The sequence below is a fragment of the Enhydra lutris genome, unplaced genomic scaffold, assembly GCF_002288905.1.
Source record: "Enhydra lutris kenyoni isolate GAN:26980312 unplaced genomic scaffold, ASM228890v2 scaffoldscaffold49, whole genome shotgun sequence".
NCBI lineage: Eukaryota > Metazoa > Chordata > Mammalia > Carnivora > Mustelidae > Enhydra > Enhydra lutris.
The window spans coordinates 2,978,438-2,993,405 of NW_019154133.1; the positions used below are offsets into that span (position 1 = coordinate 2,978,438).

Below are 14,968 nucleotides of genomic sequence, written 5' to 3' on the forward strand. Positions count from 1 at the left end.
GGTATTAATATTTTATTTGTCAACACTCTGATGAAGTCTAGGTGCTTGCAGGTACTCAAACACCATGAAAATGCAACAGTAGCAAGTGGAGTTTCAGGGAAGGTAAGTGAATGTCATGTCTACCTTCTACTTCCTTTACCTGGTTGAGAACCATTAAAATAGAAGGTCACTCCACTATGACTGATGGATGTGTAGCGTCCCTCAGGTATGGTTCCGCAGTTCAACATGCAACCAAACTGAACAAGACACACCATTGCTCTAAAGTGATGTTGTAAATCAGGATTTACCGCGCACTCACCTTGTACAAGGCGGTCCGTGAGAAAGGTGATCCAAGGAGAACTAAGTCCTCTTCCTTGCCCTTGACTGACTCGAAAGAGAGGAGATTTGTTTAAAAAGTATCACACTGGCACGTTCATCTCAGGAATTTATAAATAACAGATTAAAAACCAAATGTGTTCACTGAGAGAGAAAGGTCTAATATCAGTTTCCTGGTGGCTGTCTTGCCCAGGTGAGAAGAAAACCAGCAACAAGGGTGGCAGAAGCAGCAAGAGTGAGGACAGCAGCAGCCTGGCCAAGGAGGCACACATGGGCTCTCGTGCACACCTTATCAGGACGTCTGTCCTAGGGAGTGAATTCATGTTGTAGCCTTCATGCACTTTGTACCCATTCAGTTCAAGTCAGTAATCACTATTCAGGATACACAGGGAGTGTGAGCTTATTCCTAGAGAGGCATGACCTGTTTGTTCTAAACCAGGAAAAGGTGGTTTTTTGTTTTTTGGTTTTTGGTTTTCATTTTCTTTATTTGTTTCTTTCGAGAGAGCGTGTGTATGTAAGTGCAGGGTGGAAGGCAGAAGGAAAGGGAGAGAGAGAATCTTAAGCAGGTTCCATGCCCAGTGCGGAGCCAGACGCAGGGCTGGATCTCACAAGGCTGAGATCATGACTTGAGCTGAAATCAAGAGTCAGAGGCTTAACTGACTGAGCCACACAGATGTCCCAAGGTTGTTTTCTTAAATATAATATTCTTTGATTTAGATTGGGCCAAATAGTTAGAATAGAAATCAAAAAAGCATTTGCTACAGAAAGGGAGGCTATTTTGGCTTTATTTAAACAGTAAACAATGTTTAATATTTTCTAAGTAGACAAATTTGGAAAAATAATGTTTTATTTGAATAAGTCAGCTGACAGTAATCTGAGATGAAAAAAACTGGATAACAACAATCACAATACTCTGGTTTTTGAGTCATTTTTAAGTGCCAGACACTGTCTAGCACTTCCGATGCATGTCTCATTTTCTTAACTGTGAGGTATTTATAAATTATAAACTAAGACTCAGGGAGGCTCAATTTCCTCAGCAGATCAATACCAGGGCTTGAGTTCAAAAGCGGGTCTTTGGGACCCCAAGTCCATGTTCTTTAACCATCAAACCACAATGCCTACCCAGAAATCATGATGAAGTTACGAAAGCTTCTTTTTGAGTCTTTCTTTGTTAAATGCATAGTTAATACCACTAACCTGAACTGTACCTAAACTCTCATTCCCTAGATAATTAGAAAGACTACATTTTGGAGCTGATTTTCAAAGCAGAAAACTTTGGAGAAGAGAAAATCTTTGGAGAAGATTTTCAAAGCAGAAAACAACCAAACCATGACTAATGTATCACCCATAAAAGATTCTTTTTACTTTATTTTTTTATTATGCCTCCAAAGGCAGTGCTAGAACATACAATCTCCTCAGTTTCATGAACAGAGAGGGATTGGAAGAATCTCAAGGTTACCCAGATAAGTGGCTGGGGCAATGATTCACTCAGCTTGGATGAGGAGCTCATCTCTAGACCAGACCCTGTTGCTAGGAAGATGGCTTCAGAGAAGGAGAGGACACCACCTATTCAAACTATATGTTTATGTGGGAGGTGGAGGGGAAGGAGGGAGCAGTGGGAGGTTCAGGGAAAAGGTTCCTCAGAAGAGATGGGCTGCTGGGCGGACAAGTCAATATGGATGCCTACTTCAGGTGTCATGCTCAATAATTCCCCTATTCCCCAAGATATCCAAACAGTCATGCTTCTTTTCTTCTACTACTTGTATGGTTTTATATTTTATATTAAAAATTTTTTTTAAAGATTTTATTTATTTATTTGACAGAGAGAGATCACAAGTAGACAGAGAGGCAGGCAGAGAGAGAGAGAGAGAGGGAAGCAGGCTCCCTGCTGAGCAGAGAGCCCGACGCGGGGCTCGATCCTAGGACCCTGAGATCATGACCTGAGCCAAAGGCAGCGGCTTAACTCACTGAGCCACCCAGGCGCCCCTATATTAAAATTTTTAATCCATCTGGAATTTATTTTGATGTAAGTATAAAGTATACATGTAATGTATTATGCCTTCCAAACTGGTATATAAATGCCCCAATGTACAATCATACTATAACTTACAGAATTAAGACCTGTGGCAATTACACATATTTTCTTCCTTATTTGTATTTTATTTTATATTTATATATGTATTTATATATTTCTATATACTCACTAATTCTTTTTTCCTCTCTATTTCCCTTTTTTTCTTTTCAAATTAAACTTAGGTAATTATTAAAAGAAAAATATTTCTAATAGTACAGGTTATATTATTTTTCATTTTTAAACAAACCCGTTTTTGTGTGAACTTGAATCTGAGAAGATGTAAGGATTGGAGCTGCTGCAACCCCTTTGCCACTAAAAGGGGAGATCCTGGAACTGCTAGAGGCCGTGATCAGACACCAAATCCACGGGTGCTTTGATCATGGACTTCCCAGCCTTCAGAACTATGAGAGATAAATTTCTGTTGTTTGTAAGTCATTCAGTCTATGGTAGTTTATTACAGCAGTCAAAATGGACTAAGACACCACAAAAATTTTCTTTTTAAACTTTTGACTCCCCTTCAACCCATTTCTTCTACTCTCTACCCCCACCTCTGGCAACGACCAGTCCATTCATCATATCTACAAGCTTTGTTTTTTTGTGTTTTTGTTTGTTTGTTTTTAAGGTTTTTGTTTTGCTTTAGATTTTACATATAAGAGAGATCTATAAGAATCAAGGAAATTCCTGCTCAATGTGCTAAACAAAAGGAATAAAATCTAAGAATCTGAGACCAGAGAAGTTGGACTAAGAAACATAGAAGATCTAATAAGTTTTAGCTTAGCATTGATAGATGAGAATTCTGTTTAAGGATTAAAGTTGAGAATACTGTTACACATTTTGAATTTTAGGAAATTTTCGTATTTATACAGTGCAGAGATGTCATGAAAATATGCTTTTGGTACCAGATGGGGCTCTGAGAATCATAAAATTGAATTTCTCACTTAAGAGACTATAGAATCGAGGTACCCTTAATGAAGCAGTTGACAAAGTCTTCTTTGTGGTCATCCCAGTTCTGATTGACGACTGGTGTGTTATGTGGGTTTGCTCTTAGCAATTGCTGTAGACGATATGGGATCTCATAGACAAACTCAAAGGAAGACTCAAGTCACAATCCTAGAACGACTTTGACTGGAATTGCTGATGAGATATGACATTTAATTACATGAATATACTGGATCCAGTCCAATGCCAGAGGAGAACATGACTCTTGCTGACAGAAAAGCTCCTTTAAGCTTTATGACGAAGAATTATACCTTCCTTATTTTGTGATATGAGCATTTTGCTAATACTTCTGTAAAACTTATTGATTTAATTTTGGTCACCAGCAGTTTTAGAACAATTTTTTTTTTTTTTCAATCCAGGGCTTTTTGTCAAATAAATTGTATGCAGATGTACAAAACAGATCAATGCAGAACTCTTCTGTTTGTGCAGGAGGTCCCAGAATCCCACACATGATTTCATCTCCCTTACCCATATGCTAGAGGGCACTTTTAATTCACTTCCTATAGGCTGAGAGCTACCTTTATGAGAGCTGTTGTGGAGTTGGGACCCAGACATCTCGATGGATGCTGGTTTTTCTGAGTGGTACTGTGAGGTTGGTTCTGAGAGGGTTGGAAAACTGTAAACTGAAATCAACTTCAGCTACTAACCTATTGTTACTGGTAGTCTGAAGAAATATTGCTGGAGTCATGATGATAAAAACAAAAAATATGGCATTTGAGTAAAGATATGAAAGCAGGGAATGAGAAAGGCATATAAGTACATGAATTAGAAAGTTGTAACAATATTCCATACATGTGATGATGGTGACTTGCACTGGGATGGCACTGGCGATAGAAAGAAGTAGACGGCAAGTAGCAGCAGGATCTATTTCTTACTTAGGGTTAATAGAATTTACTGATAGATTGAATTTGAAAGAAGGAGAGAGTTAAGGATAATTTAAAACTTTTTGGTCTTAGGCATTAGAAAGACGTATGTCTTTAAGTGACATAACATCTAAACTATGCCAAAGTAATGGTTTGATTTTATAAATTCCCTGAAAAACTTAACAGAGGGAGACAAAACCAACAGAAGTGATCCAAAAATAAGTGGCTTATTTATTTATTAAGAAAACATTAGAGGGGCGCCTGGGTGGCTCAGTGGGTTAAGCCGCTGCCTTCGGCTAGGGTCATGATCTCAGGGTCCTGGGATCGAGTCCCGCATCGGGCTCTCTGCTCGGCAAGGAGCCTGCTTCTCTCTCTCTGCCTGCCTCTCTGTCTACTTGTGATCTCTGTCTGTCAAATAAATAAATAAAATCTAAAAAAAAAAAAAAAAGAAAACATTAGAGACTTCCCTTTCCAGTAGTGATGGAGTAGCAGGGGCCAGATTTACCTCTCCTTGAAATAACAAACAAAAAAACAACAACAACAAAAAAAAAACAACTTATATGAGACAGTGTTTTCTAAGACACAGAAGTTCAGGGAAAAGAACAGTGATCCGTGAGAGGAACAAAACACATGGGTGAAGTTGGCCATTGCCCCTTGTACTCCGAGGAATACGGACACCAGCTCAGTAGCCTGCCCTCTGCTCAGAAGTCTAACACCCAGCTTCATGGGATGCCTCAACCAAACTTTTGAATGTTAAAGCCCTATCCATTTCCCTTTGTTCCTACAGGATCAGGGAGAGGAGCTGAGTCTTGCAGTTTCCTCTCTCTAATACCTCTGTGCAACTCTTTCGGTTCTCTGATACCAGCTTCAACAACTCCTTATGCTAAACTCTCTCTGCTGTGGTTTCTACTCATTCTAATTGGTATAAAGTTCCTACTGTGTGTCAAGCCACGTACTAGGTCCTTTACACTTCAGCCTTAGAGAATTTATGTAATTTCCCCTAAGGTTATGGAAATGCTAATGGTACATCCAGGATCCAAGTATATCTCACTATAAAGGCTTTGCTCCCAGTTATGAAGTAACACCATAGTTGGATAAAAGGCTTTTAAAAGAAAACTAAGGCTTTCAGCATTACTCCTGGGATTATGGCCAAAGCCAGGATTATTTCTATTTATGTGTTACTTTTTGCTTTAAAAGATATTGAAACCAGAGGCTAGAGAAGGGGTAGGAGAGTAATTTAATCTCAGAAAGTCTATAAATATTATTTCAATGCCTATAATAAAATACTGAAACTTTCTGTGGTTTTCGGTAGTGGTGCCTGTGGTGACCTTTGAATACCAAACACAGGTTTATCAAATGTGGACCACAGCAGCTCTTACATGCGAGTTGTAACATCTTGGGTTTGGCAATCTTTGTTTTGTCTATTCCCTTAAGGAAAGTCTAAAATGTGTTTCAAAATAGTAAATTCTTGGTAGGCTCCAACTTGCAAACACTTGCAAACACTTGGCTGACTCAGAACAGCTCAGGCAAGCATAATTTTTGAATTTTGGTTCTAGCTTCTTTCTTCCCTTGCAATAGTACTCCTCATCTGTTGGTTTGACTTTTTGTTTGTTTCCTAGAGAGTTACTATTTCCTGTACAAATACAGAAATATAGAAAGTTATCATTTTGTGGTACAGATAGGTATCAACATCTCTTCTCAATTCTCTATTCCCAACACCTACCTCCATTCCCATTACTTAAGGATTGATAAAGGGGAAAAGCTATGCCTTCTCCCACATTAGGACCTCATATACATATTCTTAAGGAGCAGTGTTATAAAAATGGAGGGTATGCATTATTGAAATGAACTTGAATTCATGCTATGTTATATGTACAGATGAGAAAGTAAGGAATTCGGGGACTTTGTTTCTAGTCATGCTACGGTGACAAGGATTGTACACCTTGAACAATAAATGGCTAAAAAAATGGACAAAGTATATGAAGTAGCTATTTCCAGGTATTGGAGTACAGGAAAGACATGATGCCATAATGTCTTAGAAAAGGGAAACACTTCAGGTGAGCTCTGGCCATTGTTTCAGTTTCTGCCCAGGGACACTTCCCCCACTGACTTGCAGAGAGAAGGATTACAAGAAGAGCACAGTCACCTCACTGAGTTGAGGTAGGGAGTTTGAGACAGTTGGAAGATATGGGGCAGGGTTCTAGACAGGAAGGATCTCCAGAAAAAAGAGCTCTAGAAATCTGTACTAAGGCCCCCTTTTATTTTGGCGAAGTCCTTAGCTGCGCATGTGTGAAGTGAAACTTCAGAGGCCAGGGAAAGAATAGCCAGAGGGCTGTAAGCTGAACAATTCAGAGTTCATACAGGGCCCAGAGTTGTTTAAGCACTTGCCAGCCAGAGTAGAGATCCTTGATATTCAACGAGGGCATTCACAAGAGACCCCAGAAGGGTTCTAACTTGGAACTAGGGCTATACTATCCCTAGAGTAAAGGTGAGGTCAGATGCATCCTAACAAAGCTCAGAAAAGGTTTTGAGAGGATCAAGCTGATCTGCCAGTAACTTAAATTTCTATAAGAACTAGGAACAATATACTCTGTAAAGGAAGACAAAATTTGGGCACTCAACAGTGTTATATTCATAATGTCCACATAGCCAATTAAAAATTATTAAACATAGCAAGAAGAAAGAAATAAAATCTATAACTAAGAAAAAAAAAACTCTGTTAATAAACAGACTGAGAAATGATAGATGATGGAATTAGCAAACATAGACCTTAAGGTTAGTTAAAACATAACTATGCTGAAATGCTCAAGGATTTAATGAAAATCTGAGCACCATGGAGAGAAAAATGGAAGAGAAAAACTTCTAGAAATGAAGAACACAGTATTTGAAATAAACATCTGCTGGATAGGATTAAGAACAGATTAGAAACCTCAGAAGAAAAGATGAGTGAACCTGAAGACATAACAATAAACTCTACCTAGGCTGAAGCACAGACAGAAACAAAGACTGGAAATTGCTTTTGGCTAGAGAACTCCCTCCTCCAACTTTAAACACCTGCTAGGCGGGAGGGACAACCACAACCCAATAACTATTTGATGTGGATACAGTCATCCCAGGATGGGGTCACAGCTGGCAGCCTTCAGAAGCCTATACTCTTGGCAGCTGGGAGGGGATGCATACCCTAGTCTTGAAAAAGGGATAAGAAACTATACCCCAGTATTGACTATACTTTTTTTCTTTTTAAATAATCTAGAATTGATTATGAAGTATTACAAAAACAAAACCCTGGTTTACGCAAATCCTTCTGTAAAAACCCATTTAAAAAGAAAAAAATCACAATGGTCTTTTATGTTTACTTTTGATACATAGACTTCCTCTAAATTCTTACTACATTTTTTAAAAAGTTTATAAAGTGAGTTTAGATGTAACTATAAATTATTTGGAAACAAAGCTGTTTTTTTCTTGATAAATGAGCTCTGAGAAGGTAGACATTTTTGTTGTTGTTGTTGTTCATTGTTGTATCCCAAGTATCTAGAATAGGACTGTGTATACCTAAGTAAATGCTGAATGAACAAATCAATGAATGGATTAGGCTCTATCTATTACACATGAAATGGTGTTTCCTATTGTTTTCCTCAAGGTGGTGCTGTGTACAGTATAAAGGTCATTTAAACAGTATCATTTTTTTCCCCTAATATAGCCTTGATAGCTAATAAATTTCCTTTCATTACACTTTATTTATTTATTTTTTGGTTTAACCCTCCATCTTTCGGACCTCCTGATTTTAGATTTATGTTCTGTACTGGAAGAGGCTTACAAGATTGTCAGGGGTGTTGGCTTTCTTATCTTTTCTCCCCACCATTTATCTCTACCTAATTGTACAGACAAACCTTCCTTTGAATGCTTCTTAAGAGATATTACATATATTGTCTCATTTCCACCTATTGTGTCTATCATTTATTATAGCAGGATTTATCTGACAGCATTTGATACATTTCACACTAAATTTTCCTTTTTTCTATTTCTTATTTTTTTCTAGATGTTTGTCTAGTATTTTTCCAACTTCAAATTTTAAACCAACTAGTTTTTTTTTTCCCCAAAATAATAGCTCTATTGAGATATATTGGCATAGAATAAACTGATATTTATTTGTTTATTTTTTGAGAGATGGGGGAAGAGGCAGAGGTGGAGGGAGAGAGATCTTAGGCTCCACACTCAGTGAGGAGTCCCATGTGGGGCTCCATCTCACAACCCTGAGATCATGACCTGAGCCAAAATCAAGAGTCAGACACTTAACTGACTGAGCCACTGATGTGCCCCAATAAAGTGGTATTTGAATTTACAATTTAATGTTTAACATATGCATTTATCTTTGAAACCATCACTACAATCAAGATAATGAGCATAGCATTACTTTCAAAAGTTTCTTCATTTCCCTTAGTAATGCCCCCACTCCATCCCTCCCTTTCCCTACCCCATCATCTGAAGGCAACCACTGATACACTTTCTGTCACTATAGATTAGTTTTTATTTTCTAGAGTTTTATGTACATGGAATCATACACTATTCACTCTTTTTATTCTGGATTCTTTCACTCATTGTAATTATGTATATCAATAATCCATTTCTTCTTATTACTATCTAGTATTTCATTGTATGAATATACCACAGTTTGCTTATCTATTAACTTACTGATGACTCTGGGTTTCTTCTGAGTTTTTGGTTATTACAAATAAACTTGCTGTGAACATTTGTGCATAGACTCCTGCATGGATGCTTTTGTTTCTCTTGGGTAAACATCTAGGGGTGGAATGGCTTGATCTAATGGTAAATGCATGTTTAACTTTTAAAGAAACTGTCAAACTGTTTTCCCAAGTGGATGTACTATTTAATATTCCCACCAACAGTATATGAGAATTTTAGTTTCTTCACATCCTTGCTAGCAGTTGGTATGGAAAATCTTCTTAATTTAACTATTCTAATATGCATACAGTGGCGACTGGTCTCTTTATTTTCAGTGTCTTATGTTTAGATACATTCAGTTTTCCATGAATTTTCTTTGCACTTGATTTGGTCCCTTAGTCTTTTATAATGTTACTATAGTTAGATATCTGGCTTTCCTCCTGGCCTCTTAATGAGATTCTTTCAACACAGATCTTTGTTAATTAGGACATAGGCTAGAACTTTTACAAAATGGAAACTTTTATAATTTTATTATCTGGATTAGTGTTTCCCAACTCCAGGGGGCCTGTTAAAACTCAGAACATCTGCAGTGGATAAGGGCATGTATGGGGCCTAGCAACATACTTTTTGAGTTTACAAGTCAGGTAGATATAAATAAGCACAGTGTTGAAATAAATGCTTTTATTAATTAGGGATCATGAACTTTTTGTTACTTTCACATAGTTTTAGCAATGGGAGAAGTGTTGGGAAATCTCTAGTTCTCAAATTTTCTGATCCAGAGAAGGCATCCCAATTTCCCAAATTCTCACAGTATAAAGGGCAGAAATAGTGCTAAAACTTCTTGGTTCCCTGTGCTTTTTCTAATTCGTTGTATTCTTTTGCAATTTCAATTTAATTTTAGATTATATCTTTATTAAATCAATGTATTTGGCAAAAAATTTTTAGTATCTTTATTTTATTATTTTTCAATTTTTTGGGAATAGGAAAAACTGTTGAGTGACAAGCAGAGTCAATTAAGTATATTGACTCTGGGGAAGAAACTAAACTAAAATTCACATAGTTGTATTCCTTTCTTGGATAAATAAATATGGATAAGAAAACATCACAATCACAGTCATTGTTGTGGCCATCGTCATCATCATCACTGATTGTTAGTTTAGTCATTTAATTAATTAATATCAATCCTTGAAAATTAATCAGGTCTTCTAAGCCTGGTGAGAAATACAATTGTTGGTCAAATACCATAAGAACATGTGCAAGTTGGTTGAGTCAGAGGACATTGGAAAAGAGCTTCAGTCTAGTGCCATAAATACACTTGCCCAGTTCAGTCCATTATATGACAGTTAGCAAATGGGTCTGAGACTTTCTACCAGTTAGAAGGACTAACCTTGTAAGAGAAGCAGAGTGTACTCAGAAGATATTATCTCCGACTTCTCTTGACTAGAGATATACCACCAAGCATCTTGCATGAAGAGAGTTTTAGCCCTAGGTAAATCTGACAAATCAAAGTTGAGAATGGAAAAGACATACTTCACCTCAAACCAATTATTGCCTTTATTGATTCAGGGCCAACTTACCTATTAGGCACAATAGGTATAGGTACGTGTCTATAGTATTTTTAGAGATCCATGAAAGTCTTTTAATTTCTTTTAAATTTATAAGAAAAAGAACTTTTTTTTTTTTTTTTTTAGAAAAAGAACTTGGGGTTATGGACATTGGGGAGGGTATGTGCTATGGTGAGTGCTGTGAAGTGTGTAAACCTGGCAATTCACAGACCTGTACCCCTGGGGATAAAAATACATTATATGTTTATAAAAAAAATAAAAAAATTTAATTAAAAAAAAAGAAAAAGAAGAACTTTAAGGGTCATTTACATGTCTTGTTTCTCATATTACCAAAAACCCAATTTTTAGGCCCTATGAAAATCTATCATATTTTGCCTAAAACAGAAAAAACTTAAATACTGAAATCTTTAAAATAATATAATTTTCATATTAAGATTACTATGGTGGGAGGGACCTATGAAAGCAAAAAGGGGTTCATGAAAGTCACAGTGCTGCCCTGCATTGATCCATTGATTTTCAGTATATTTGCTACTACTTGATGGATTCACCCATTGCTAAACTTTGGTTCCAGTACTTTTTTAGGGTGGTGAATTCTAATAAACTCCCTAAACTACAGTGCTGCTAGATGTAAACTTTTGATTGTTTTCTAGTTATTTGCAAATTGTGGCCAATGGAACATTTCTTTTTTTTAAGATTTTATTTATTTATTTGACAGAGAGAGAGAGATCACAAGTAGGTAGAGAGGCAGGCAGAGAAAGAGGAAGAGAAGCAGGCTCCCTGCTGAATGGAGAGCTTAATGCAGGGCTCAATCCCAGGACCCTGGGATCATGACCTGAGCCGAAGGCAGAGGCTTTAACCCACTGAGCCACCCAGGCGCCCCACAATGGAACATTTCTAATGTCATTTGCTCTTTTAGCTCCCAATTTGTTCCTCAGTCCCCAAATTTTCCTGGTGTTCTTTCCTACAGAGCAGATTCTAGAACACTCAAACAATACAAAATAGAGTGTCAGGGAAACCTGTCATGGACAAATAATGATAATTTACAGTTGCAAATTTCATTACTATTTAGTCATTCAAACAATTATAGAAAAGAGTAAAGTTAAGTTAATGGTGGGCCATTGAAAAGAAATGATCTTTTAGGGACATTTATGAGATTCCTTTCTGCCTATCACATTTGTGTACTTTGAGTGAGAAGTAGAGCCAGGTGTAGAGAATGGCCGGAGAAACAGCAGGACTCATTCTGAAAATGCTAGTGCTCACATTTAGGCCCTCCCTGGCCATCACCAATGTCCAGTGAATTTCTTTATGCAATTACTTATCTAGAAGATTAGTTTTCTCTCTGTAATTTCAAATCTTAGTGCCACAAAGTCGAAAAGTTCGAGTTAAAATGAAAGAATAATTCATTAAGAAAAAAAAAAACAAGGATCTTAGAGGCTGGCAATTAGATAATATTTAAGCATGATCTTACACCAACTTTAAGACTAGGTGCTAATTATTTATTGCAATTCTGCATCAGGAAGATTTTTGACAAGGGTCTTTAGATATAATGTAGCCGATAGCCCTGATTTAAATACAAGGCAGTGTTTTGGTGGGGGCAGGGGAGTTGAATTCTACCTGCTTCAATGTCAAAAATATAACTTATTCCTTTCCTATCCATCTTTGGGCAGCTTGGCAAGAGCTGATTTCCTGATTATATACACCTTTTCCTGCTCCACATTATTTTTCAAGCATGTTGATTTCCCTTGTAAGCCAGAGACTAGTCATTTCAACGTAGCTTTTTAAAAATTCTTTTGTAGTTTAATTAAATCTTCTTGTTTTTAGGAAATGCTTATATTCTTTCTGAATGGAAGAGTCTAAAAGGCTAGACACTGGAGGAAAGTTAGCTGCATTTAGGTAGTAAAAGTCAAATTCCTGAATTCCTATCTATTAGAGACATAGTTTGAAATCTGTGCCTAGCAGACTTTTCAGAGGATCTCTTTCACGATTATTGAACATGCATACTAATGTGATTATAAAGCTGTTTTAAAATGATAGTTTACATAGTGTTGGTCAACATCACTGTCATCAACAAAGACACTAGACTGAGCTGGGAGTGGTAACATAGAGTTAGGAAAGGTTGTCGCCACAAAGCGACGGCTTCCTCGGGTCCAGTCGGTGCTGGGACCAAAAGTTCTTCAAGAGTTCAGAGAAGGGAAGGGAGTAAATCCAGGGTGGGAGCAAGGAGGGGATGGATTGTAAATGAGAGAAGGGGTTGAAGGAGGGAACTGAGGGGAAAGCAATGGTGTAACCATAGGGAAGCAGGATGAATCATTGGTAATGATTGATGAGAACATAAGTAATTGAATGGCAAATTTTACAAATGTAAAGGACAGGAAGAGATAATCAGATCTAGCCTCCTAGATGTAGGCAGGTAAGGTCTTACTATCCCATTTTACAGATAAAACATCTGAGGCCAAAATATCTGGAGAGGTCAAATGAGGGGACTAAGTCCTTAGTCCAGTGATTTTTCCCCAAACTTCCAGAAGAGATTTTTAAATGTAGACTTTGGGGCTCAAACCCTAGGGAGTCTGACTCGGGGGATGGGACCTGGGATGTCCATTTTTTGTGATACCCTCAGTTGGTTTCCAGATGGGAGAACCTCACCAAAGAGATGGTGCTTTGATATAATAGGTTCTCAGGGAACACCTTTTGCCATATTCACATTTTAAGACGAATCCTATTAAGTTTTAATTAACTCTGGGTAGATGGACAAATGGGGTTTATCCCATTACTGGCATTTTTTTATCCATCTTCCTAGTTCTCAAAAAATTTTTCACAACCAGAAAATGGAAGCCTACCATCACTGCTCAGGAATTTAAAAAGATGGACAAATATGTGGGTCCTCAATACAACAGCATGATAAGGGTCCGGCAGAAGACCTGAGAGCATGGAAGAAAGTAGAATATTAAGTTAAAACCCTAGGTTTGAGTCCTGACTTGTCACTTACTGCCTATTGATGCTTTTTAAGTATTTTAATCCATATGCTAGATTATCATGTATATACTTGGGCCAATAAGACTTCTACTGATTATGTTCCAAGATTATGGAAAGGACAAAAGGAGATTGTGTGGCAATTCTCTAAAACTATGAAGACCAACACAAGTTTTTTGAAAAGTGGTAATAAGGATCAGTGACTTCATGTAATTACTATCATATTCCTACTATAAGTAAGCCATTGTAGAAGTTACAGGGAAGAAGGATCCTCAGCTCTGCTCTCAAGCAGGCCCAAGCCCATAGATGAGTTATACCCTTCCCAGTTTGCTCATTCCTATTGTTTTGTGGTCCCTGACATTGACCAGAGAATGCAGCCACTGAAAAGCAATGCCTTGACTGTCCCCTTCTCCAAGTTTAAGACATGGAACAATTAATGAGAGGTTGAAAAGAATTGTAAATGTTTTATTCCTTTTGCTACCTCTTTTTTCCTCTTCCTCTGTAGGCTGAAGAGGTCTAGAGACTTGTGTGCATTCTTGGGAAACACGACACTGGGAAAGTTTTAAGAAGGCCATAGTAGGGGCCTGGGAAAGGAAATGCAGACTTGCTAGTATAATCTCCTTCCAGATCAGGCTCTTTCAGACAAGTAAAGGGTCTTTTTGAAGTTTCTGCATTTTGTGGCTTATCTCATTAGGGCTGAAGTCATGATAGTGGTGGTGGATGGAAGAATGTATGTTTGGCTCCACTTAATATACTTTTTTGGACCCTAAGCAGAGGGATAAGCAGCTGCATTCAAAGCTAGATTCGAAGCAGTGAAGGAATCCTATTGAAAACAAGTTTACAATGAGCTATGGTGGCTGGAGTGAGGACAGGACAGGCGCTTAGAAAGTTTCTTCCCCTCTTTGACTGAGTTTTAGTTGAAAAGAGTACAGCTGACACTGTAACCAAAGGAGGCATTATGCTTCCAGAAAAATCTCAAGGAAAAGTATTGCAAGGAACAGGAGTAGCCGTTGGACTGGGCTCTAAAGGAAGGGATGGAGAGATTCAACCAGTAAGCGTGAAAGTTGGAGACAAAGTTCTCCCAGAATATGGAGCACTGAAGTAGTTCTAGAAGACAAGAATTATTTCTGATTTAGAGATGGTGACATTCTTGGAAAGAATATAGACTGAAATTAATCATTTTTAAAAAAATTTAATTTCTTTTCAGTGTAATAGAATTCATTGTTTATGCACCACATCCAGTGCTCCATGCAATACGTGCCCTCCATAGTACCCACCACCAGGCTCCCCCAACCTCCCACCACCCGCCCCTTCAAAATCCTCAGATTGTTTTTCAGAGTCCATAGTCTCTCAATGGTTCATCTCCCCCTCCATCACATGAAGCTTCCAATTCCACTAAAGTGAAATTTCATCATGTAAATAATTTCCACGTTTCTGTTTTATAATAAACAAATGGTATCCAAGCTAAATAATAATAATAATAATAATAATAATAATAA

The 14,968-nt window shown here is 37.6% G+C and overlaps 1 pseudogene; it reads left to right on the plus strand.

The window, feature by feature from the left end:
- Positions 1-14,319: 14,319 nt before the first annotated feature.
- LOC111156782 lies at positions 14,320-14,639 on the plus strand (annotated as a pseudogene).
- The last annotated feature ends 329 nt before the right edge of the window (positions 14,640-14,968 follow it).